We start from the raw sequence: 24832 nt of genomic DNA on the forward strand, positions 1-24832 counted from the left end.
GGTTGCTTGTTGATGGATCTGTGCTGGTCTGAATTTACAGATTCTTGGGGACGGCGCTGTGGCTCATTTGGTTAATCCTCCGCCTGCAGCGCCGGCATCCCATATGGGTGCCGGGTTCTAGTCCTGGTTGCTCCTCTTCCAGGCCAGCTCTCTGCTGTGGCCCAGGAGGGCAGTGGAGGATGGCCCAAGTGCTTGGGCCCTGCACCCGCATGGGAGACCAGGAGGAAGCACCTGGCTCCTGACTTTGGATCGGCGCAGTGTCAGCTGTAGCAGCCATTTGGGGAGTGAAGCAACAGAAGGAAGACCTTTCTGTCTCTCTCTGTCTATAACTCTACCTGTCAAATAAATAATTAAAAAAAAGAATTTACTGATGTGAATGGAAGGGGAGAGGGAGTGGGAAAGGGGAGGCTTGTGGGTGGGAGGGACGGTATGGGGGGGAAGCCATTGTAATCCATAAGTCGTACTTTGGAAATTTATATTCATTAAATAAAAGTTAAAAAAAAAAAGAATTTACAGATTCTGTCTTCCTCTCACCTGACTTGACATTGTTGTCTATCTCCTGCTCGAGGCTATTGGTGGCAGCATAAGATGCTTGGCAAACAACCTGTCTCTGGACAAAGTAGCTCTCCTACGAGAACACAGAACCGGGGCCTAAGGGGGTTTTGGCAAGTTTGGACAGTGGGCTAAATCTAAGACAATCGGATTTGACCCATCTTTCTAAACCAGTGGCATGGGTAAGGCCTAGGATTCCAAGATTAAAGAAAGCATTTTATTGGGATATGGTATAAGCTGAGGATAAAGATGGCTGCCAAAAATAAGGTGCTGGCTCAGGCGCACATGACAATTAGACTGATGGACTCTGTAATTACTGATATCTGGTCACTCTCTCAAGTGCCTGCAATGGCTGGGGCTGCACCGGGGCCAGAGCCAGGAGCCAGGAACCCAACGACCGGAGCCCTCACTGCTGCCTCTCAGGACCTACGTCAGCGGGGAGCTGGAGTCGGGAGCCAGAGCCGGGACTGAACTCAGGCCACTCCGGTATGGCACAGGTGCAGCCTAACCGCCAAGCTGGACACCAGCTCCTGGAGCAAATTTTTTAAAAGCATTCTTAAGAAATGTCACTCTCCTCATTCCCTTGGTGTTGGTAATTATTTAAGAATAAGTCCGTTCACAGTGGAAAAAAAGCAGGGCTGTAGTGGCAATCGCATGAGATTGACCATCAGGTGCCAGCCTCCAGCAGACATCCCAAGAAACACCAAAGCTTAATTCTGGGCGAGTTCTTCATCCCTCGGCTGGTTCTCTGAGATGCGAAGCTGATAGTAACGTGGCGAAGTCCAGCGTTCTGGAAAGATGCCCTTGCACCGGCAGGTCCACGGACATCAATGACGGACAGCAGACACACTGAAAGCCACAGTGATAGCCCTCGCTATCCACCTGTCAATACGCCAGGCCCCGTACTTCCGCTTAGCTCCCTGCCTGGGATACTCTTCTAAGCATGCCACACTTGCCCTCCATTGATTTGGTTTGACCCCCAGAGGGCCTGTGCTGGATCCGATACGCTGTCCCCACTTCCCAGACAAGGAAGTGAAGACCCAGAGAGAGCCTGAGACCTTCTCCGGGTGCTACTAAGCAGAGCTACCTTCTGGAAATGAGTTCCAGAAATCCACACTCTTGGACGACAATGGATTAAAGACAGCAAAGGGCGACCCGGACCATGGAGCGCCCTATTGTGAAAGCAAACAGGTGTTCCGGAAACAGTGTTACGGATTGAAAGGCGGGATGCGCAGATGTTCCCGCAAGGCGGCAAGGGTGCTGACTGTCTCTCCGAGAAGGAAACCTCCGTGCTTCTCTGTCCAGGGCTTAGGCTGAGCCTCCTCACCACCGTTTCTGAAGGGGAACAGCGGTGGTGCCGGGGAAAGCCGGCGTCTAGCGTGGCGTCGTGGCCGGGCTGCTCCGTTCTGAACGCGATCACGGCGTGACGCTGCCTCGCCCCGTCCGCCTGTGCACCTGCTGCCGCCAGAGCTGCTCCAGACACTTAACATTCTGACAGCTCCACCTTTGAAGTACAGCAGGGGAGGATGAGTGTCAAGTGCAAGTTCAGAAACCGGGGAACTGACGGCCTCTGCAAGGAGAGCTGTACGAGGTGAACAGCAGGGCTCACTGTGACTTCCTCTCCGATTCCCTTTCCAACTGCAAAGGCGCCAACATAGCTAAGGGGCATGGGGAACCTGGCTTTGGGCTCCCTCTGGGATCACCAGTGGGCTGGGCACCTTACCACTACTTTGCTTGCAACAGCAAACCCAATTAACACTGAACATTCCTGAGCTGATCATGGTGTCCACACTGCAGGATATTTAGTATTTATTAAAAAAAAATTTTTTAAAGAACTAGCTCATTTTTATTTACTTCTCTCTCTCTCTATCTCTCTCCCTCTTTCTCTAATTTGAAGGGCAAAGAGAGAGACAGATACTCTGAGAGAGATTTTCCATTGCTGGTTCACTCCCCAAATGCCCACAATAGCTGGGGCTGTGCCAGGGCAAAGCCAGGATCCCAGAACCAGGTCTGGGTATTTCACATGAGTGACAAGGACCTCAACCACCTGGGCTACCACTGCTGCCTCCCGGGGTGCACACCAGCAGGAAGTCAGGGGTTGCAAGCAAAGTGGGGGCCGAAACCCAGGCACTCCAGTATGAGATGAGGGCTCCCCAGGTCTGTCTCAACTGCTGCCCTAAAAGCCACCCCCAAAATTATTTTTAATGTGCACAGGTTGACGACTATGTTCTGATCCAGCAAGATGCTCATGTTTTATTAAAATGACAGTAAGTTACACAGTAATTTATAAGGCAGCATTCCTTTTTTTTTTTTTTTTTTTTTTTTTTTTTTGACAGGCAGAGTGGACAGTGAGAGAGAGAGACAGAGAGAAAGGTCTTCCTTTTTGCCGTTGGTTCACCCTCCAATGGCCGCCGCGGCTGGCGCGCTGCGGCCGGCGCACCGCGCTGATCCGATGGCAGGAGCCAGGTGCTTCTCCTGGTCTCCCATGGGGTGCAGGGCCCAAGCACCTGGGCCATCCTCCACTGCACTCCCTGGCCACAGCAGAGAGCTGGCCTGGAAGAGGGGCAACCGGGACAGAATCCGGCGCCCCGACCGGGACTAGAACCCGGTGTGCCGGCGCCGCTAGGCGGAGGATTAGCCTAGTGAGCCGCGGCGCCGGCCAGCATTCCATTTTTTAGAAGTGTAAAGGAGGTAAAGTTTTCCAGGTGTTCAGTCGATGATTTCCACTAATTCTTTATTATTTTTTTTTGATGAAAGTGTATTGAGTGAGAGAAAAGGAAAATCTCCGACTCACTGGAGACCAGCAGCTGGGAGTCTTGCCCCGCGATGCTGGTCTCCTTTTGTGCTGTCTCCTCCTGTTTGGCTGGACCTCTCTTTGATGCAGCTATTCCATGCTAGCTTGACTCCCTTTAAAGATAAAGAATCTGACCTCCAAGCCTGCTGCGTTGGACAAAACTATAAAGGCCCCTTTCATTATTTTTTTTTTTCCTTATTTCAGCCAGCTGTGTCCCCATGGCTGGAGTGACATAGGCTCCCACACCTAACGCATGACTGCCGGCTAACTGCCCATCCGAAATATGGCTCTCCTGCTCAGGGGTGGAGGCAGTAGGTGCACTGCCCCTACCACTGAGGCCGAGTTCCGCCCTTTAGTGTCAGGACTGAGGTGCTGGGCAGGGGTGAGGAGGGGCGCGTGACGGGGAAGGGCAGCAGCTCCCTGTCTCAGCGCCAGCCAGGCCCTGATCAGACGCTGGGAAGGAGGGAGAGAGTGAGCATCCCCATCGCCATCACCAACACAAGGCGCGGGACTTGCTCTGTCTGTAGAAGAAGGAAAAAGAAAAGCTGCGGGGGTGGGGTCAGTCTGAGACTGCGTCCTATCATTTTTTTAAAGATTTATTTTATTTATTTGAAAGACAGAGTTACAGAGAGAGGTAGAGACAAAGAGAGAGGTCTTCCATCTGCTGGTTCACTCCCCAGATGGCCGCAACAGCCAGAGCTGGGCTGATCCAAAGCCAGGAGCCAGGAGCTTCCTCTGGGTCTCCCATGCAGGTGCAGGGGCCCAAGGACTTGGGTCATCTTCTACTGCTTTCCCAGGTCACAGCAGAGAGCTGGATCAGAAGAGGAGCAGCTGGGACTAGAACTGGTGCCCACAGGGGATACAGACGCTTCAGGCCAGGGCTTTAACCCACTTCATCACAGAACCGGCCCATGAGACTGCATCGTATTAACAGTGACTAACCCCAGAGCTTTATATAAACACAACATCAGTTTGCCATTGTTTTATAACCTTACATTGCACTTTACATAGTTTAACTCAATTGAAGCTCCTGGCTCCTGGCTTCAGATTGGCCCAGCTTCGGCCACTGCGGCCATTTGGGAAGTGAACCAGCAGGTGGAAGACCTTTCTGTCTCTCCTTCTGTCTGTAATTCTGCCTCTCAAACAAACAAAATCTTAAAAAAAAAAAAAATGGTTTCAGATGCACCATGTTGTCAACATGGCGGCAGAGGAGGTCAAGGAGAGGAAGCAGGGCAGGCCGGCTGAGGACAGGCACCGGGCCTTGGCGCCAGACAGACTCGCTGACAGGTGGGACAGAGGTCAGCCGAGCAGGCCCAGGCAGAGTGTGAAAGAGAGCACGTTGGCCGGCGCCGCGGCTCACTAGGCTAATCCTCCGCCTTGTGGCGCCGGCACACCGGGTTCTAGTCCCAGTCGGGGTGCCGGATTCTGTCCCAGTTGCCCCTCTTCCAGGCCAGCTCTCTGCTGTGGCCAGGGAGTACAGTGGAGGATGGCCCAAGTGCTTGGGCCCTGCACCTGTGTGTGTGCACCTGTGTGGGAGACCTGGAGAAGCACCTGGCTCCTGGCTTCGGATCAGCGCGGTGCGCCGGCCACAGCGCTCCAGCCGTGGCGGCCATTGGAAGGTGAACCAACGGCAAAGGAAGACCTTTCTCTCTGTCTCTTTCTCTCACTATCCATTCTGCCTGTCAAAAAAAAAAAAAAAAAAAAAAAAAAAAAAAAGAGAGAGAGCACGTGGCCTCGGCCTCTTGGGGGACATTCCTCCTGCGTGAGTGTGGCAGAGACTGTGGCTAAAAGAGACACAGCAGCGGAAGCCTCTGTCCCCATGAAATATTGGCAGAGACTCTGTTTGCGAGACAAGGCAGGAGGGAGGCGGGGGGTAGCAGTGGTCAGAGCTCAGCCGAGTTGTTGGAAAGACGCTAAGGTGGGATGAGAGTCTGCTAATGCTTGATTTGGAAAAGTCTTGAAATGTATTCATTTATTTAATTTATCTGAAAGGCAGATGGGAAGAGGAGAGGAACAGCGGTCTTCTGTCTGCTGGTTCGCTCCTCAAATGCCTGCAACAGCTAGCATTAGACCAGCCTGGGTCTCCCGTATGGGTGACAGGGACCCGATTACTTGAGCCATCCCCTGCTCCCTCCCAGAGGGTGCATTAGCAGGGATCTGGAATGGGGGATGAGCTGGGGCTGGACCCCAGGCACTCTGGTGTGGGGTGTGCCGATCCCAAGTGGCATTTCAACCGCTGCACCAAACATCAACCCTGAATCCCGGCACTGGAATGTCAGTGGTTGCGTATAGGAAGGCAGGGGAAGGCAGGACACGGTGGCAGGGCGAAGCCTCCGTTGTGATCTCGTGAGCCCTTCTCTCTCTCCCTTGGTGCTCATCTCATTCTCCGCTTCTCCCCGTCTCTGAAGGGCCTTACTGCTCGGACCTCGTCTCTTTGAGTGAATCTCAAGGAACCCCCCACCCCGCTGTCCCCAGCACATCCCGGCTGCTCCAGATCCTGCAGAGGTGGGAATTCCTGACCAATGCTTCTGGGAGCTGCTTTCCCCTGTACTTTGTTCCTGCAGGTTTAAAATTTTATTTGCTTATTTAGAAAGTGATAGATTGTTCAACTTAAACTCTTAATATAAAAATGCACCTTTCGGCTGGCGCCGCGGCTCACTAGGCTAATCCTCTGTCTGCGGTGCCAGCACCCTGGGTTCTAGTCCCAGTCGGGGCACAAGATTCTGTCCCGGTTGCCCCTCTTCCAGGCCAGCTCTCTGCTGTGGCCAGGGAGTGCAGTGGAGGATGGCCCAAGTGCTTGGGCCCTGCACCCCATGGGAGACCAGGAGAAGCACTGGCTCCTGCCATCGGATTAGCGTGGTGCGCCGGCCACGGCGGCCATTGGAGGGTGAACCAACGGCAAAGGAAGACCTTTCTCTCTGTCTCTCTCTCTCACTGTCCACTCAGCCTGTCAAAAAAAAAAAAAAAAAAAACCACATTTTGTAAAGTGTTTTTTTTCCTTATGTATTTGAGAGGAAGAGAGACAGATGGAACTCCTATCCACTGGTTCACTCCCCAAATGCCCGAACCGGCAGCTGCTGGGCTAGGGCTGAAGCCAGGAGCCAGGCACACGACCCAGCTCTCCCACGGGGCTGGCAGGCACCCAGGCCAAGGCTACACAGGAGCAGGAATGTGGGGCTGGGAGAGAGCTGGGACTCAAACCCGGGTGTTCTGGTATCAGATCCAAGAGTCCCACACGCTTGTTCCGTCCTCCCCTAAGAGCTGTATCCCTGTTAAATGTCTGTCTCCTCGTCCGTTGTCTCTGCCAGGTGATTACTGGGGTCTTTGTAGGTCTCCCGAGTTAGCATTGACTATTTTTTTTTCCCCAGACTATTGTATCATCTTAAAAAGCATTTTAGTGTTCAAAATAACAAGATAACAGGATAGATCTTGTGAAGACCTGATACAGACAGGCAGCAAGAGGGAGATAGCTGAGGTCACAGCCCTTCCTTCCACCCCACCCACTCCGCCCAGACCCCCTTTATGTGCTAAGGAAAAGCGCTATTTCTGCAAAAGCACAGCCCAGAGCTGGCACTGGCTACAAGTATCCAGCACGGGCATTGACCAAGTCCTGCGATGGCCAACAGCTAATTACAGTAACATTATAATGCAGTTACTGTGGCCCACACGCAGCTGATGCCATGACACTTTTTTTTTTTTTGACAGGCAGAGTGGACAGTGAGAGAGAGAGAGAGAGAAAGGTCTTCCTTTGCCATTGGTTCACCCTCCAATGGCTGCTGCAGCCGGCGCACCGTGCTGATCTGAAGGCAGGAGCCAGGTGCTTCTCCAGGTCTCCCATGGGGTGCAGGGCCCAAGCACTTGGGCCATCCTCCACTGCACTCCCTGGCCACAGCAGAGAGCTGGCCTGGAAGAGGGGCAACCGGGACAGAATGCTGTACCCCAACCAGGACTAGAACCCGGTGTGCCGGTGCTGCAAGGCGGAGGATTAGCCTAGTGAGCCACGGCACCGGCCATGACACTTCTAAGGCTTCCAAGAAAGGCCTGAAAATGGCAGGTACTCAAACCCCGCCCCAAACCCGCCCCCTATGAATATTCAATTCCTCCGCCCTCTTGGGATCATATAAAGAGCTGCCCGGCTCTCGCTGAGCGCAGACCACTGTCCAGTGTGGGCGCTCAAATTCTGCTCTTCCCTGTCCCTCGCCCGTGCCTCGTCCTTGAATTCTTTCTTGTGTCGGAGTTAAGAACCTGGACCCAGCCATCTGATGACATAAGAGTGCTTCCCTTTTTTGAAGAGCTAATGGGGGGGGGGAACAGAATACATTTTTATGCATATAGAAACAGCTCCATCAGCAGGAGAATGTATACCTTGCATCGATTTTGCTTGCCAACGTGAAATCTAACAGCTGCTATGTGATAGGTCACAGGGTCATGGATGATTAGGTCTGTGTGCCAGAAACAAAAAATATTAAGAGGCTCCACAATCCCCGCCTACCAGGCCGCCTCCGGGCCCAGGGGCTTGGCGTGATAATGAAGACAGGGAATAGAGCTGCAGACTCTTTCAGGGTGGAGCATATGTAGGATGCCCCTCCCAAAGGGCGGAGACCCGTGCACAGGAGAAAGGAGTGGATCCTGGGGGGGGGGGGCGGTGAGGGAGGAGAGGGCCCCTGGGCCCCTGCAGGCTGAGTTTTCTGCTCTTTAAAGTTTTGGGAATTCAAGGGGAGAGGAAAGGACGGAGGGTGCAAGGGAGGGAGTGCCCGAGTCTGAAAGTCGGAGTGAAGTGCCCGGCAGCTGCTGGTTGGCGCTGTAAGAGATGCAGCACGGATCGCACAAAACAAGCAAGAGAGACGTTAATCCCGTTGTTGGCAGTTTTCAAGAGACTAAAGCAAAGAAGGAAAGAAAAGAATAAAGGATGCAAATTGCTTTCTTGCTTTCCGGTTTGATGCTTCGTTTGAATGTGAGAACTGAGGTGGGTGCCACACAGCAGCACGGGGGTGCATATTTTTTAAACAAAGACTGAATTTTTTTAAAGTTCACTTATTTTTGTTTGTTTGAAAGCCAGAAGGAGAGCGAGTTCATCTTCCATCTGAGGGTTCACTGTCCAAGCATTGGCAGCAGCCGCCAGGGCTGGGCCAGGCTGAAGCCAGGAGCCAGAGCTCCATCCAGGTCTCCCACGTGGGTGCAGGGACCCAGCACTTGAGCTGTCTGCCGCTGCCTCCCCGGGGGAGCCTTAGCAGGAAGGCAGATCAGAAGCAGAGCTTGGACTTGATCGCGGGGACTCTGATAGCAGAGGCAGGCATCCCAAAATGTCGCTCCCCGTCTTCGTGGAGGAACGACACAGGACCCTGCGCTGTTCTTTTGTCTGCTCGGCCCTCCCCGGGTTTGCTGCTGGTTCTTCCCGGGTTGGCTACTATCCCTTCCACCTCCGTGGAAGGGCAGTTCCCCCTGGCCACTTTCCCCACTTCCGCGGGGGAGCGGCACACCGCCGGCCGGCTCTCTCGGGGGCTGCACAGGTGTTCCTTCAGATAGATGTTCCTGGTGCATGTTGTCTCTCTCCTCTATAGTCCTCTTCCACCAATCCCAACTCTGCTACCCACACGCCGAGTACGCTGCTCTCCTCCAATCAGGAGCAAGATCAGCTCCTGCAGCTCAGTCAATCAAATTGGCGAGAGGCAGCTGAGTAGAAGCTGTTTTCTCCTCTCCCAGCGCCATATTGTGGGAGAGCAGATGCATAGAATAAGTCTTAATTCCAGTAACTTAGTCTAGTCCGAGTTGCTCCCAGTTGCTCCCCACACCAAAAGGCAGCTTTACCCACTGCACCACGAGGCCCACTCCAGGGTGTATTTTTGTTTGTAATATTAGGGAAGTTAATTCTATAGAGTGCTTTCTAATTTTCAAAGTGCACTGGTAATCTGCTCACTGAAGATCTTGGATGTGGGGTGGGGGGACCTCAGGGCAGGGATCATGCAGTTGGGAAGGACAGTTAGGTGGGGGAGGGGTCTCCCAGGCCCAGGCCTCGCCCCCCCCACCCCCCAAGTCCCCCCATGGCTGTTCCTGCTCTCACCCCTGCCCTCGGGCTTCCCTTCCTTGCCAGCCCTGCTGCCTGGAGAGCTGACTGCCTGCTCGCCGAGTCCCCTGCAGCCAGTGTCCCATGGGGGCACGAGGCAGGGTCTTGCCCAGCAGAGTCCCCTACACAACCAGGCGAGTCTCCCATTTCCTGTCTCACCCTCCACCCCCGGGGAGCTGGGTCAGGTGGTGGGAGACCTTTGGGGTTTGCTGTCACTTCCTCATTTTCCATGTGACCTTGAGTAAGTCCTCTACACCAAGGTCAAGGGCTCTATTACCCATTGTAACACCTTGGAAACTGGGAAGTCTTAAAATCTTTCACTGGTAGCATATAAAATAAAGACGCATCACCGAGTTGATGAAAACGCATCATGGATTGACCTCTTGGGGCTACTGTGTGGGCTCACAATCGCAGGAGTGTGACAGAGAAAGAATTGAGCTGTTACTCCGGTCCCCAGGGCCCCACCACGAGGCTGTGTCCTGGGAATCAGGCAAACACCCGTGACCTACTTGAAGTCAGTTCTCAGAAGCACCCGGGGACCCGAGCTCGCAACGACTCTGCCCCAGACGTCTGGGCCCCAGGCTGAGTCCCCGGTGCGGGACTTGGGGTCTCCCTGCATGGGCTCGTCCTGCATCAGGCCTCCTCTAGGAAGTTCTCTTCTGGAGGAGGGGTGCGGGTCCGGGGTTGAGATGAGGCAGGTGCAGGTGTGGGGAAGGGAGAATAGGGGGAGATGCTTCTGTCCTGGGGAGAAGCTCCGTGCCCCGCGCTCCCAAGCGGGCCCAGGATGCAGAGCTGCACAGGCACTGGGCACCCAGGGCTTGGAAATGGGTCTGAAACTCAGGCCTTCTCCGGGCGCCTTGGCATGGAGGACGCGGACCTTGAAGGAGTGGACAAGGTGGGGCCTCAGGAAACGGATCCCCAGCTCAGTGAAGTCGCCCATGGGCTGCACTCTGACCTGGGCGGGGCCCATTCTGACTTCTGGGAGGCAGCTGCTGGGGATGTTAGCCCTGGGGCTCAGAAGCAAGGCTACAAAGCCAGCCGTTTCTGTGCCTCAGTTTCCCCATGGAAGTGACACTGTTACCTGCTGCAGGTTATTGAGCAGACAGCAATGCTGGTGAGCCCTCAGCAGACGCCAACCATTGCTGGTGAGACCTTGGTAGACGCCAACTATTCCTCCGGCAAGGAAGTGAGTAGTTCCTTTTCTCTGTCTGATGGGTTTGCATCGTCACCTCCAGAAGTAAACTTACTTGTATCATTTCCCTGTCCTTGGGAGGAAGCTCTGTTTTTTTCAGGATTTGCTTATTCATTTGAAAGGCAGAGTGACAGAGAGAGGGAGGGAGAGGCCCTACAGTGGCCACAGTAGTAGGAGTCAAAAACAGAGAAGAGATACCAAGGCCCTAACGGGAAAGCAGACTTGATGATGATGGTGATGATGGTGATGATGGTGATGCCACCGCCAGCATAAGGCCTGGTTGGATTCATATCCAAAAAAACTCAGCCGGAACAAAGAGGAACTTTTTCTTATCTATCTTTTTTGTTTCTTTGTCGCCCATATATGGTTACACACAGTTTGGCGGTTCTAATGCTACATGGTGGCTATAGGAACTGATACAGTACTGCAGGTGTTTAACTAGTTTTCTCTAATACACCTAATGCTTCACTCACACACGTGCTGAGCCCTAGATAAGGCCAGGGTCAGCACCCTTGCCCTGTGCTAATAAGCAGAAGCTGGAACAGTACAGGCAGGCAGGTAATGACCACATTCCGGCGACAGCAGCACTGAGCCAGGCCAAAGGCAGGAGCTCCGTCGGGGTCTCTCCCGTGGGTGGCAGGGCCCCAGGTTCTTGGGCCTCCCAGTCACATGAGTCGGGAGCCAGATCAGAAGCAGAGTAGGCGGGACTTGAACCTACTGCTCCACAATGCACTGCTGCAGGGAGGGAGCTCTGCTGCTCCTAAAATTCTTACTACCTCTCAGCCACACCCACTCTCCGTCCATCGCTCACTCAGCCCTGCGTTCTGTCTCTCTGGAGGTGGCCATTTGATCTGCCCCAACAGTGAAGAGTCCCCAATAGATCTGCTGTCCTCAGACCCCTGCCTTCAGTTCAGACCACGGTATCGCGACGACATGGGTAACTCAGTGAGCTGGCAGGTCACCGGGTCCGGTACCGTCATTTCCAGGTGAGGAAACAGGGGCCGGGCAGGGAAGGTGGCCTGCCCCGAGCAGCCAGCAGACTTGCAATCCAAGTGCCACAGTGACTGGCAGGGCAGGGACTCACCCAGGTCCCCTCACTCTTCCCTTGTCTGTAGAGCGAGGCATGGCGGGAATGACCCTGGGGGAGGAGGAGGCGGGGGGCAGGGCTAAGCTGGCCGGAGGGCACCTCCTCGCGTGCGGGCGCCTCCTCGCGTGGCTCCTGGGCCAGCTCAGAACCACTCTTCCCCTGCCAACCCTGTCTGAACATCCGAGCAGCAAGTGCGCGCGCTCAGCTAAAGGTGGCACCAATCCTTTGCAGATGGGCGCCGCTGAGCCCCTGGCTGGAAGGCTGCCCTAATCCTGCTCTCTCCTGCGCTAATTCCCTGCAAATAATCTCCCCAGGCTGGCCTTAGCCTACTTCTCCGGGGCTGCGAGGCACACGAGGTAAGCCACTCGGCTTAACAGCAGTGTGCAGAGCCTCGAAACCCAGAAACCCAAGCGTGTCACTCGCTGGAGCCACCCAGAGGGCTGGGGGCTGGCGCTGTCCTTTCCCAGGCCGGGCACTGCTGGGCTGAGTCCCTTTCCGGGCCACCGGGCTGTGGGATGTGAGTTCTGACACTGCACCATGAAACTGCTGCAGCTGCAGCCGGCCGTGGCAAAGATTAGGCCCCACTGCAAGGCGTTAATTGTTAATGAGGCCTGCTCCTGTGCTGAGCCCGGCTGCTCTCCTGGGCTGCCCTCCTGAAATGACAGGTGGAGCAGGCTTGTGCGTCGCCACCAGCAAAGGGTTAACTGGGAACAGGCACAGTGGGGCCCATTTCCACTCAGCTCCCACACACCCCAGCAAGGGTTAGGGAGTGGGTGAGGGGCTGCACCCGTAGGAGATGCTTCAGTGCCTCTGAGGCCGGCAGGTGTGAACAGGTTGCAGGAGGCTCACACACGTTAACTGTCTTAACCCTTGGTGGTAGGTTCTGCTGTTATATATGGGGAAATATATGTATGTTTATATATGGGGAAGCTGAGGCACGGAGCTTACTTGTTGTGCTCACACTGTCAGCAGGCGGACAGAGCTGGGGTTTGAACCCACGCTCTCTGCCTCCAAAGCACCACATGATCCGATCACTGTTGAAGGCCTGCCCCTCCCCCATCCCAGCACTTAGAGATGGACAGGAGAGCAGTGGCCTGTCCCCCATATGCAGCCATCATGCTGTCAGCGCCTGAACTGCAAGGCAGAAGGGCAGTGGTGCCCAACGAAGTCCCCACAGAGCTCCGAGACATCAGAAACAGGAGACAGAATTTAATATGCAGCGGAGTGCCCTTCAAAAGGTTCATGGGAAATGGAAGTAGACGATAAATTTATTCTGGTGCGAAAAGAAATTGAAGTCCACGCATCGTTTTTCATAATGCACATTTTTCATGATTTAAAGAGAACTTGTGCTAGATTTAACAAAGAAATTTTGCATCAAAATAAACCTACCCTTTAATTCCTTTTGCCTGTGAACTTTTGGAAGTACACACACAAGGGTGGATAGTTTAGCCTTATGTATTTGCTCATTTGTTGTCTATATTTCACATTAAAATGTGCAGTCTATGAAAATAGGAATTTTGTCTTCCGCCTCTGGGTCCCTCCCACTTACAAGAGCACCTGCCATGTAGCAAGGGCTCAGTACCTATTTGCTGTTGATAAATGGACATAAATTCTTAGCTTGTTCTCCCGCTGAGAGGTGAGGCTAATCCCCCTCCCTGTGCACCTGGGCTTGCCTTTAACAACTTGCTTGACTTATGGAATATGTAGAAGGAGCCTTCCAGGTTGCACCTGGGTTTCTTGCAACTCTTATCCCTGGAGTGCTTCCTCTTGGTCTTCCTCTTGTTGCTTTGAGCAGCCCAAGGCACACAAAGAGGGCTGTGCATCCCTTCAGCCAACAGCTCCAGCTCAGCTTCCCAGCCTCAGCTGCTGGCCCCCAGAGTTAGCTCATCAGTATTGTGTGGCCCAGATGAGAATTCAGAGAACTACAGCCACGGCCAGTGTGGGGTTGTGACTATGAGAGCCCGAGTGAGACCCACCCAGCCAAGGCCATCACTCCAAAGGACCACAGGAGACAGGAGCAGAGGTTCTGGCGTGATGAAGGGGAGGGGCCACATGCCTGTGTTAAAGCAATATGTGTGTTCTGGACTCATTCATGTGAAGTCACGTACGTGTGTGTGTGTGCGCGCGCAACAGGCAGAGAGAGAGAAGGAAGACACAAGTCTGTAGACAATCTGGTTAGCTGCAGAAAAAAGCCCTAAGAATTTCCAGACAGCATTAGATCAAACAAGGGAGGTTTGCAAGCATGCAGCATGGGAGATCGAGGCGCTAAAATGTATTTGTGTTTTTATATGCTAGCAACAGACCATTGGAAATGGACATTTTAAATAAAATACGCCATTTAGGATTGTACCAAAACCATGAAATACTTAGTGATCAATGATGTGAAAGGTTTGTAAGCTGAAAACTGTGAAACATTGATAATTCAAGATAACTCAAATAAATGAAATACACTGTTTGGGCTGGTGCTGTGACCTAGTGAGCTAAGCCTCTGCTGTGGTGCCAACATCACATATGGGCACTGGTTCTAGTCCCGGTTGTTCCTCTTCCGATCCAGCTCTCTGCTGTGACCTGGAAAAGCAGTGGAGGATGGCCCAAGTGCTTGGGTCCCTGCACCTGCGTGGGAGACCCAGAGGAAGCTCCTGGCTCCTGGCTTCGGATCGGCTCAGCTCCAGCCGCAGCAGCCATTTGGGGAGTGAACCAGTGGATGAAGGACCTTTCTGTCTGTCTCTCCCTCTGTCTGTCTGTAACTCTACCTCTCAAATAAATAAAATCTTTTTAAAAAATATATACTTTTTTCATGGATTGGAAGACTCAAGATTGTCAGGTGCCAGTTCTCCCCACATTGGCCTCCAGATTCAATGCGATCCCAACCAAGATCCCAACAGACTTCCCTGGAGAAATGTTGAGCTGATTCTAGTATTTTCATAGAAAAGGAAAAGGGCCTCAACATCGGCCAAAACCAACTTGACCAAGAAGAACTTTAGTAGGACTCCTGCTGGCTGAGGTGCAGACATCCTGCTCACCCAGAGTTAGGAACACACGTGGTCCTTGTGAAAGGATAGACTGAAAGACCAGTATAGCAGAGAAGAGGACCCAGAGATGGGCCCACAGTCACAACTGCTTTTTGACACGGTGCCACCACAATCTGGGGGGAAAACACAGTGTTTCTGACAATGTGCTGATGCCATTGGACATCTGTATGCACAGAGGAACACCTACCCTGGCCATCCCAGAAATTCACTTAAAGGAATCTTTGACCCACTGGGGAGGCTCAAATCATAACACTTCTAGAAAATGGAGAACATCTTTGATACCTTGGATTAGGTAAATATTTCTTAGGACACAAAAAGCATGAATCATAAAAGAAAAAAAAAACAATAAAATGAACTTCACCAAAATGTAAAACTCCTTTTGAAAGATACCAAAATAGAAAGATAAACCAGACGCTGGCAAAAAATATTTGCCTAACAAATATCTGATATAGGACCAGTACAAAGAATAAAGAACTCTCCGAAGCCAATAATAAGAAAACACACAGTCCATTAAAAATGCAGAAAGGGATCTGAAGAGACTCCTTACCAAGGAGATACACAAATATCAAATAATAACCTGAAAAGTCAATCCTCAGCAGCATTTGCAATTGGCCAAATGCCAGTGAAAGCCATAAGGAGTGTCCAGACCTACCTACGAGGAGGGCTCGGGCTCTGAGACCCTGACAGCGTCCAGCGCCGCGAGGACGTGGAGCAACTAGAACCCTCACATGGAAATGAAAAGTGGTACAACTGCTTGGACGACAGCCTGGCTCCTTCTTCCACGTGTGCCTGGGTGAGTCAACCATTCAACTCCTGGGTCTCGCCCCAAAGGAAATGACACATGTCCACAGAAAACCTGATGCGAACGTTCATAGCAACTTCATCACCCTCAATGAGAAACAACCGACAGGTCCATCAACCGGAGAGTCAATCAGTACATCCGGCCGCTTCCTGAAACGAAATACCGTTGAGCAGTCAGTAGGAGAAGGCGCCCCACACCAGGTGCGGTCATGGCTGACCGGCAGCCACCTGAGCGACTCCATTTATTCTGCAGTAGGCAAAGCTGCGGGGCGGGGGAGCAGGCCAGCTGTTGCCAGGGGCCGGAGCTGGGCGGGGCACACAGCACCTTGTTGGTGTGGAGGAAAAACCTTCTACATCCCGGCGTGGGAGTGGCTCTGCACCTGTCTCATGTTGCCAAAATTCACAGATCCGCGCACTTTATGAGGGTGACTACAACTGCAGGTATACCTCAGTGCACCAGGGAACCCGGCTTCCAGACTCCCAGGCTGAGCAGCGCCCCAAGCTGCGCCAGGCACTGGCCAGCCAGGAAGGGGCCCTGAGTGATAAGCAGAGAGGGACTAACACAGGCGGCTACCTAGGGGCTGGGGCCTGCAGATGGGGCTGGCAGTGTCTGGCATTTTGTTTCCAGAGTGGCAGGCTCCACGAAGGAGTCCAGGAGTTAGAGATCAAAAGGAATGACAGATGCCTCCAAGGACCAACCCTGTCACTCCAGCCAAGGCCATGTCCTTGACTCCTCAAAGCAGGTCTTAAGGTGGTGTCCAGATGCTGTGCCAAGATCCAGAACCATTTAGTCTGAAGGGTTAAAAACCACAGAGGGGCCAGTGCTGTGGCTTTACCAAAGTCGTGCCTGCAGTGCTGGCATCCCATGTGGGCGCCGGTTCAAGTCCCGGCTGCTCCACTTCCGATCCAGCTCTCTGCTATGGCCTGGGAAAGCAGTGGAAGATGGCCCAGGTCCTTGGGCCCCTGCACCCATGTGGGAGACCCAGAAGAAGCTCCTGGCTCCTGGCTTCGGATTGGTGCAGCTCCGGCCGTTGCAGCCATCTGAGGAGTGAACCAGCAGATGGAAGACCTCTCTCTCTCTGCTTCCCTTTCTCTCTTTCTGTAACTGACTTTCAAATAATAAATAAATCTTAAAAAAAAAAAAAAACCTGCAGAGACGCGCACACGCATGCCCATGGGCCACACACATTCGCTCGCATTGGGGCAGGGAGCCCTGGGCTTGGCTGGCCCTCCCTCCACGCGCACCGAGCTCCCCGCATTGGGCCTTTGGGCCTTGTACACCTGTCGCAGGAACGGTTTGCGGCTCTGGAGCAGCCCTGAGGAGGAACGGGAAGGAGGCATCGGAGAACAGCGTGGGCGTAAGGAGGAAGCAGAGACGCCAAACTGCGGGGTCAAGGTCGTGAGAGCCCCCCTCCCCTTACCTTGCTCCAAGAAGCTCAGGCTCAAGGCAGCCCAGGCTCCTCCCCCTCTGCCCTCCACGTCCCCTTCCAGGGATAGCTGGACCCTTCTAGGTCTCTTCTCACTCACCCTCGGCACAGCCTGATCTGCCAGCAACCCAGGGCCTCAGCCTGCCAGCGCCCACGCGCCTGCCAGTCAACACCTGCAGCCTTTTCTTCTCAAACAGGGACAAGCACAGCTGCGGGGAAAACAGGGACCCTCGTTCAGGGCCAACAGAGCTGGGGGGGGGGTGCCGGGGAGAAGGCGGCAGGGGGCCCCCTGGGTGCACAGCCACAACCATTGTCCAGGCTCCTCTCTGTCCTCCCACAGAGAGCCTGGACAGCCAGACCCCTCCCTTCCCATCCCCCTTTGCAACGAAAGTTGGAGCCAAGGGGACCAGGAAGACGAGGAGCTACCTGTGGGCAAGGTGTTCTTCCTGAACAGAAGGAGACGCACAGCCGGAAACCCTTTCTTCCCCAGGCAGATGCTGTCAGGTCTGTACGTGATGGCAGGGCTGCTGCAGCCATCTTGTGACCGTCGGAACGAGCCCAGGACTCAGGCTGAGCAGAAAGTTGAACAAGAGTCTGGTTCCCTGAGGACATCCTTTAGCTCCGACCTGGAACTTGCCCTCCCGTGGATTTTCTAATCACGGGAAATAACGAAGCCCCTTCTTCTTTAGCTCCTACAACTTGGGTGTTTGGTTCTGCACAGCTGAAAAGTATTTTGACACACAGAGAAGGAAAGGCGTGTTTGCCTGATTCCCTGGGGTGTGGGACCGTGCCAGGAGCACTGCAGAAGACAATACCACGTTATCTGTGTTTAGCGGCGGCTCGGAGCACAGCTAGCCACAAGACACGGGACTCGAAGAAGCTGTGACTTTAAAAACAGAACAAAAGAGAGCGTTTGCTTACAGCTGAGCAGAAAAGCAAAACACGGCACGTGCATGCGATGGGCTGTGACTCGGAAAGGAGAGGACCTGGCACCTGCTGTGTGTGCGGAGGCTTGTGGTGAGCACTGAAGTGGAATAAGCCAGACGCAGAAGGGCGAGGTGAGGAGATTCCTCTTACGTGAGGAGAGGGGAGGAGGCGGGGGGAGCCCGGGTTTGACTGGTGCAGACTTCCGCTTAGGATGATGGGAAAGTTCTCGAGATGGCTGATGGAGACGGATGTGAGCTGTACGCTTTAAAATGTTCAATTCTAGGCTAGCTGTGTGCAGGGCCAGCACTGTGGCTAGCGGGCAAAGCCACTGTGTGCAGCACTGGCATCTCATATGGACACCAGTTCGAGTCCTGGCTGCTCCACTTCTGATCCAGGTTCCTGCTAATGGTCTAGGAAAGCAGCAGAACATGGCCCAAGTACTTGGGCCTCTGCTACCCATGTGGGAGACCCGGAAGAAATCCCTGGCTCCTGGCTTCAGTCTGGCCCAGTCCTGGTCATTGCATCCATCTAGGGAGTGAGCCAGTGGCTGGAAGACCTCTTGCTCTGGCTCTCCCTCCCTCTGAATTTCTTTTCTTTTCTTTTTCTTTCTTTCTTTTTTTTTTTTTTTTAACAGGCAGAGTGGACAGTGAGAGAGAGAGAGACAGAGAGAAAGGTCTTCCTTTTGCCGTTGGTTCACCCTCCAATGGCCGCCGCGGCTGGCGCACTGCCGCCAGCACACTGCGCTAATCCGATGGCAGGAGCCAGGTACTTATCCTGGTCTCCCATGGGGTGCAGGGCCCAAGGACTTGGGCCATCCTCCACTGCACTCCCTGGCCACAGCAGAGAGCTGGCCTGGAAGAGGGGCAACCGGGACAGAATCCGGCGCCCCGACCGGGACTAGAACCTGGTGTGCCAGCGCCGCAAGGCGGAGGATTAGCCTACTGAGCCGCGGCACCGGCCAATAACTCTGAATTTCAAGCAGATAAGTCTTACACTGTAAAGGCCTCCCACGGATGTTCTCGGGGCATTTGCTCTGTGCGGGCACTCTCAGGGGTGCGGCACCTCTGAGCTCTCCTGGACTTCCGTTCACACAGGGCAGGCCGGTGAGAAACAGGAAGATGGATGAGCAAGGCAGGTGTAGCTTAGCGCCGGGTGCCGTGAAGGTGGCACACAGGGTGGTGTGCTTGTCGTGTGTGTGCAGGGGGAGGGGCGCTAGGGAAGCTTTCACTGAGGGGTCACATTTGCACCGCACCAAGAGGGAGCCGAGCAAGTAGTGCTCACCACCAGGTGAAGACCCTGGGAAGGACCTTCCAGACAGAGGCAGCAGGAAGTGCAAAGTCCCTGTGGCAGGAAAGAGCTGGGGACATCTGAGACAGGGGCTACACTTGAGCTCTATACGCAATGGGAGATGGCAGAAGCTCAGGCCACAGACACGTGTCCGCATGCTCCTTCGAGTGTAGGAGGCATGAGAAGGTTTCGAGCAGGGGGATGGTGTAAGCCAATGTGCATCTTCGCCAGGTGTTTCTGGATGCTGGACGGTTGGGAGCAAGAGAGGAGGCAGCCAGGGCAGGTGGGAGGTCGGGGGGCTTGGAATTGGGGAGCGGTCCGGTGGGGGGAGCCAGCAGACTTCACCCAGCTTCCCAAGCCACAGCCAACAGGAGCTGTCTGTGGGTCGATGTGCCGGGTTTGGCACAAAGTCTCGCATTCTGGGGTCCAGAGCTGGTGTTCTCTTCCCACCCTGGCCCGTGGCCTCCGTCCGCTTCCTGAGATGAGCTGAGCGACCACTGCACTGCCTGGAAGGACCCTGAGCGCACCAGTGCTTGGAGCTCATTTGCTTGTCCCCTCACAAGGTTTGTAAAACACAAGATCAGCTGTTGCATTTTCTTACTATGCTGAGTTCTTATATAGCTAAGGATTTTAAAATTCATTCATTCATTTATTTATTTCTATTTTATTTGGAATGAAGAGAGAGACAGAGAGAGAGAATATCTCAAGTCTCCATCTGCTGGTTCACTCCTCAAATGCCAACAATGCCTGGGGCTGGGCCAGGCTGAAGCCAGGAGCCTGGAGCTCCATCTGGGTCCCCTGTGTAGGTGCCAGGGACCCAACTACTTGCACCATCATTACTCCCTTGTGGGGTGTATTTTAGTAGGACACTGGACTTGGGAGCAGAGCTGGGACTTGAACCCAGAGCCCCCAGTGTGGGCTGTGGGCATCCCAAACAGCGTAACTGCTAAGCCAAATACCGCCCCCACCAACACACACACACACACAGGTTCCACTGCTTGGTCTCTGGGATGGGGAGGTGACCTGGGGACACCAGGCAGGCAGGTGGGCGTGGGAGAGAAGGAAGGGCAGGGTCTAGGGCAGGGACCTGTGCTCGGGCGCTGGTGGCACGGTGGGTACCTGGCCTGAGCTCCTGCTGAGGACCTCTGAAAGAGGGTGGAGGGCCCACACCAGGATTCCCCGCCCCCCGGGGCAAAACCTTGGGGTGTTTAGGCTCCGAGTCCTGCTCATCCTGGACTGAGGGGTGCTCCGAGGGGCCAGCACTCCTGTCCTCCCCTCTCAGTGGCCTGGGAGGAAGCTGTCGGTGCAGCACCGCAGATGGTCCCTGGAGGAAGCTGTTGGGTGCCAGGACAGGGTGATGTGCAGGGGCCAGGGAGGGGACAGCCACGGGTCCCACTGTCGCAACAGCAGCCAGGTGTTTTTGCTTCTGCTGACTCTGTAGGGCGAGCGTCAGGACAACTGGATGGTGCCGTACCGCGTGTGGTCGCCAGCCCCGTGTTAGGAACTAGTTGGTACTGTTAGCAAGAAGGAAAATGTCAAGCAACCACTGCCTTCACGGAGGGTCGCGCGCCGCAGGGTGCCAGCTGCTGGTCTGGACGGGCTCCCAGCGATGCAGACGGCGTCGCGTCCGGCAGGGGCCCCGGGCACTGCAGAGCAGCCCCGCCCGCTGCTCTGCACTTGACCGAGACTTTGAGGGCAGGTGCTGTGACGTGGCCATCTCCGCGTTCCCACAACCCACTCCAGCGTCCAGCAGCCAGGAGGCCCTGGCTCGGTCTGTGTTGTCCCTCTTTCCAGATGAACACCCAGGGACACGAGAGGCGGCCTCCCAGCTCTGCTCAGACCCATGGAGGGGGAACTTCCTCCTAGGAGAATCCCCGGCTGGACTCTCTCCTGGTGTCGCTCGCCCCCTTGAGAGCTGGGCATTGGGTGACGTCTGGCCCGGGGACCCGCCGTGCAGCCGGAGCAGCGCCACGCCATGCCCCTGCCTGTGCTTGGACTTTCTGCTTGCAGGCGGCCACCCCTGTAAGCTCTTCATGAACCTGGTGGTGACGCTGATGATGCTGAGTCTGTGATTTCTCGAAGAAATGGGAAGGCCTGGGAGTGGCCTGTTTATTTATTTTTAATTAAAAAATTTTTTAAAGAATAGGCTGGCACAGTGCTCAGGGAAAAATGCTGGGCTTTTTGCCCAGTGATCATGGGCAGAGGGAAGGGAGAAAAGCTGCCATGGAGGAGGGAGCGGGTGAGGAGGGGCCGGAGGAGGAGGGGGATGAGGGGGAGGAGGGAGAGGAGAGGAGGATGGAGGAGGGGGAGGAGGAGGGGAGGAGGAACAGGAGAGAGAGGAGGAACAGGAGGGGAAGGGAGGGGGGAGGGGGAGGAGGAATAGGAGGAGGGAGGGGGATGAGGGGGAGGAGGGAGAGGAGAGGAGGATGGAGGAGGGGGAGGAGGAGGGGAGGAGGAACAGGAGAGAGGAGGAACAGGAGGGGAAGGGAGGGGGAGGGGGAGGAGGAACAGGAGGAGGGGGAAGAGGGAGAGGAGGGAGAGGAGAGGAGGATGGAGGAGGATGGAGGAGGAGGAGGGGAGGAGGGAGAGGGGAAGGGGAGGAGATGCAGGAGGAGGGGGAGGAGGAGAAGGGAGGAGGAGAAAGGGGGGAAGAAGAGGAGAAGGGGAAGAGGTGGGGGAGGAGGAGGGAGAGGGAGAGGAGGGGAGGGGGGAGGAGGAGGGAGACAAGGGGGATGAGGAGGGCTATGGATGCACCTTCGGGTGTCAGGTGTCTCTGCTGCAGCCTGGGTGGGCCTCTGTCTCCACACTGATTTTTCTGAGCTGAGACAGCCGGCCAAGATTTGGGTGTGTGTGTGTGTGTGTGTGTGTGTTTGTTTCAGAGTTTCCAGTCAAGAGTTCTAAGCTGGGCCTGCCATGGGCCAAATCCCACTGTTATAAACTTTTGTTTTTGTTTTTTTAAAGATTTTCTCTATTTGAAAGTTAGAGTTACAGAGAAAGAGAATAGGAGGGAGAGAGAGACACACACACACACAGAGAGACACAGAGAGAGAGACAGAGAGAGAGAGAGATCCTTCATCCACTGGCTCACCCCCAGATGACCACGATGGCCGGGCTGGGCCAGGCTGAAGCCAGGAGCCAGCAGTTTCTTCCAGTTCTCCTATGTGGGATACATGGTGACACAGGGGCCCAGGCACTTGGGCATCATCCGCTGCTTTCTCAGGCGCATTAACAGGAAGCTGGACCAGACGTGGAGCAGCTGGGATGTGAACTGGTACCCATATGGAATGCTGGCACTGCAGGAGGTGACTTTGTCCTCTGGGCCTTGCTCTGGCCCCCAGCTGGGTACTTTAAAGAAGTTGCAGTTCCAGCAGTGAGGATAGATTAGGTCATGGCGCAGTGGCAAATAGCCCCCGAGCCTCGGTGTTTTAGTTCAGCTGGAGTTGGTGCGGGTCCACAGCACGCACTCAGGGACTCCGGCGGCTTCCCCTTTGCACACGCTGGCACAGCCACTGCTGCAGGGAAGGGAGGGAGACGCAGTGAGCTGGCTGCGTCTCGGTTCCTCCTGGCCGGGCAGCTGCCCCTGCGCCTGCATATCATCGGCTGGAGCGACGCAGGCCTCTGCTAACCTCTGACGCGGTAGGGAAGGGAAAGCTCACAAAGCATGGCAAAGCTGGCTCGGGGCGATGGCGAGCAGCGCGAAGGCCCCCGGACAAGCCCCCAGCAGCTGTTGTCTTAGGCAGCTGCTGCCTGCCTGTTTCCCGGCCATCTCTGAAACTCCTCTCCTTCCCTGGACATAATCACTAGGCTTCCTTTAATGTTTATTTCATCTACTTGAAAGGCAGAGAGAGAGAGAGATCGATTTTCCATCCTCTGGTTGACTCCCCCCAATGGCCACAAGAGCCAGGACTGGGCCAGGCTGAAGCCAACAGCTCAGCATTCCATGAGTCTCCTAGTGGGTGGCAGGGGCCCAAGCGCTTGAGCCATCCCCTTCTGCCTCCCAGGGGCATTCGCAGGAAGTGAGACCAGAAGTGGCACAGCCAGGACTCAAGCTGCCACTCTGATATGGGATGCATGCGTCTCAAGTGGCGGCTTTACCTGCTGTGCCGTGGTGCCCACTCCAGCCGCTAGAGTTTCGCTCCTTTTCACTTGCCCACACGTCCGCCTGCACCCCGGGGGGTTGTCAGCTGTCCCCTGCACCCGGATACGCCATCAACACCACAGTAGGCCCTGATGCCCTTTTACCTAGACCATGCCTGTTGCCGGCGGAACCTGAAGGTGGCGGCGGGTCTAGGAGGGCTTTTTTCTGGCCCCTCCCCCTGCTTCCTTCCCCAGGCCTGTCTTCAGCCTCTGTTCCCCCCTCCCCCACCGTGAGCCAGCCTAGAATCCGGCCCAGCCCCTCCCAGCCCACCCAGCTGGACAGAGACCGTCTCTGCTGGGATGTTCACATTCCACACCCAAACTCTGAACCCCCTCCCCCTGGGGGGTTATCTAGGATGATGCAACACCTGCTCCCATTTCTCTCCCTCCTGCAGGAGCCCTGTTTGCTGGGTTTGGCGATGTCGTTTACTTGTTCTTACCTGACCTGTGGTGCCTGACCCGGGCAGCCCCTCCAGCAGGTAAGGGTGGACGTGAGGGATACTTCCAAGAAAAAGAGGGTGTTGGTGCCAGGAGGAACTGAGAATAACATTTGGTAAAGATGGCACAGCCTGGGGGTGTTGGAATGGAAGCCAGAAAATTGTCAAGGGGAGGCCGAGGTCATGGCCAGAGAGACAGCTCCAGGTCCAGGAGGCAAGGAGAGGGGCTTCAGAGGCCCCCAGTGGCGGGCAGGACACCGGTGACCGCTCTCTCAGCAGGGAGGTGTGGACCCATGGGCAGAGTGAAGGGGCTGTTCAGAGACACAAGGCACCACGGAGCTGTATTTTTTTTTAAGATTTTTTTTTTATTTGAAATGCAGTCATAGAGGTGAGGGAGAGGGAGAGACAGATCTCGCATCCACTGGTTCACTCCCAAATGGCCGCAATGGCTGGGGTGGGCCAGGCTGAAGCCAGGAGCCAGGAGCTTCATCCAGGTCTCCCATGTGGAGGCAGGGTCCCAAGCACTTGGGTCATCTTCCACTGTTTTCCCAGGCGCAGCCACAGGGAGCTGGATTGGAAGTGAAGCAGCCAGGACTTGATGGGATGCCGGCATTGTAGGCAGCAGTTAGCCCATTATGCCACAGTGCTGGTCCTTGGTTTTTGTTTTGTGTGTGTGTGTGTGTGTGTTTTGTCTGTTTGTTTTTTTAAGGCAGAAATAGAAAGAGGTCTCCCACCTGCTGGTTCATCCATGAAATGCCTACAGCAGTTGGGAGTCCAACTCTCCTACATGGGAGGCAGGAACCCGACTACTTGAGCCATCGCCACTGCCTCCCCACACCTGCATTAGCAGGAAGCTGGAATCAGGAGTTGGGGTCCAACCCAGGTACCCTGATATAGATGCAGGCATCTTAATTGACGGCTTCACTGCGGCCAAATGCCCGCCCCAGCGTGCTAGTGTGGTGCCCACTGTGAGCCTAGATGGCAAGAGGGGAAGGAAGAGGGACACTCTGCCCCCTGCTGGCGGCTCTCACAGGTCCTTGCTCCCAAGATGCCCCACGCTCTGTCCACCCTGGAGCGCCTACTCTGGCTCAGGTG

At 54.9% G+C, this 24832-nt stretch overlaps 2 long non-coding RNA genes across 3 annotated transcripts; one reads left to right on the forward strand and one right to left on the reverse strand.

Annotated features, from left to right (window-relative positions):
* The first annotated feature begins 11090 nt into the window (after nt 1–11090).
* On the forward strand, nt 11091–15214 carry LOC149120154 (uncharacterized). The gene is made up of 3 exons (XR_016226870.1): nt 11091–11588; nt 11921–12045; nt 14244–15214. It is a non-coding gene; the product is annotated as an uncharacterized LOC149120154 (long non-coding RNA).
* Nucleotides 15215–15356: 142 nt separating this feature from the next.
* Nucleotides 15357–18218, reverse strand: LOC149120155 (uncharacterized). Of its 2 annotated transcripts, none has more exons than XR_016226868.1 (3): nt 17376–18218; nt 17050–17158; nt 15357–15672 (listed from the first exon to the last, which is right to left on the reverse strand). It is a non-coding gene; the product is annotated as an uncharacterized LOC149120155 (long non-coding RNA). The 2 variants fall into 2 exon arrangements; XR_016226869.1 differs by having other exon boundaries at nt 16944–17158; nt 17376–17515.
* Nucleotides 18219–24832: the final 6614 nt, after the last annotated feature.

This window comes from Oryctolagus cuniculus, chromosome 20, assembly GCF_051225735.1.
Source record: "Oryctolagus cuniculus isolate XC-2025 breed Fujian yellow rabbit chromosome 20, ASM5122573v1, whole genome shotgun sequence".
In the NCBI taxonomy this organism is placed as follows: Eukaryota; Metazoa; Chordata; class Mammalia; order Lagomorpha; family Leporidae; genus Oryctolagus; species Oryctolagus cuniculus.